This window comes from Helianthus annuus, chromosome 4, assembly GCF_002127325.2.
Source record: "Helianthus annuus cultivar XRQ/B chromosome 4, HanXRQr2.0-SUNRISE, whole genome shotgun sequence".
In the NCBI taxonomy this organism is placed as follows: domain Eukaryota; kingdom Viridiplantae; phylum Streptophyta; class Magnoliopsida; order Asterales; family Asteraceae; genus Helianthus; species Helianthus annuus.
In genome coordinates, this window is record NC_035436.2 from 80,845,194 (window position 1) to 80,846,221 (window position 1,028).

The following is a 1,028-nucleotide window of genomic DNA, read 5'->3' on the forward strand; positions in this document are numbered from 1 at the left end:
AGATCGTGATGAGGACACTTTCGCAATAGCTCCTTGAACCTTTCCCAAGTTTCATATAAGGATTCCCCGTCCTCTTGTGAATAGGTATTAATTTCAATCATTAATTTAGCCGTTTTAGCGGGAGAGAAATACTTATATAGAAATTTTTGGACTAGTTCATCCCAGGTGTTTACCGATCCAGCTGTGAGGGCGTTAAGCCAAGCCTTTGCTCGGTCTTTTAGTGAAAAAGGAAACATTCGGAGGCGGTGGCGTCATTTGATGCTCCATTGATCCGAAAGGTATCACATATTTCTAAGAAATTAGTAATATGAAGATGGGGATCCTCGTCCGCAAGCCCATGGAAGGTTGAAGAGTTTTGAAGCATCTGTATCAAATGCGGCCGAAGTTCGAAGTTATTGGCTTCAACATTCGGTGCATTGATAGCGGCGCCGAGATTACCTACGGTGGGTCGTAGATAATCCATGAGGGTACGTTGGTCCGCCATTGGAAGTGGGTTCCCCGAAACCTTCTCTTGGTTTTTAGCTTTTAGTCTTTTTCTGAGAAAGCGTTCGGGTTCTTCTAGAGGTTCTTTTATGTCTTTATTAGAACTGGAGCTCATACACTACGTAGAGGTGGCGTCTGGTTCCAAGTCCTGCAACAAAAACAGAAAAGAATGTTGGTCAGAAGGTTCACCACGGCCCCGTACTCAGTGAACACGGCCCGTGGTCGGAGTTACAGTGATTGTTTTCTGGATCCCTGTTACTGGAGAGTTGGACACGGCCCCGTGTTGCACCGACACGGCCCCGTGGTCAGCCTTCTGTAACTCGGAAAACTAAAAACTGCCAGTAACACTGCTGGGCACGGCCCGTGTCCGACCAGGCACGGCCCGTGCTAAGCTCTGCAGAAGCTGAAAAACTAGAAAAATCCTAAAAAATAAAAAAAAAATAACAAAAATGATTAGGCCGTTGATTCCTAACTTTCTTAAAATCCTTGTGTCCCCGGCAAAGGCGCCAAAAACTTGATGCGTGCTAGTGTGTATATGTTTTAGG

General features: G+C 45.5%; 1 non-coding gene across 1 annotated transcript; it reads left to right on the forward strand.

Moving 5' to 3' along the window:
* Positions 1–107, forward strand: LOC118491744. Its single transcript, XR_004892189.1, has one exon. It is a non-coding gene; the product is annotated as a small nucleolar RNA R71 (small nucleolar RNA).
* Positions 108–1,028: the final 921 nt, after the last annotated feature.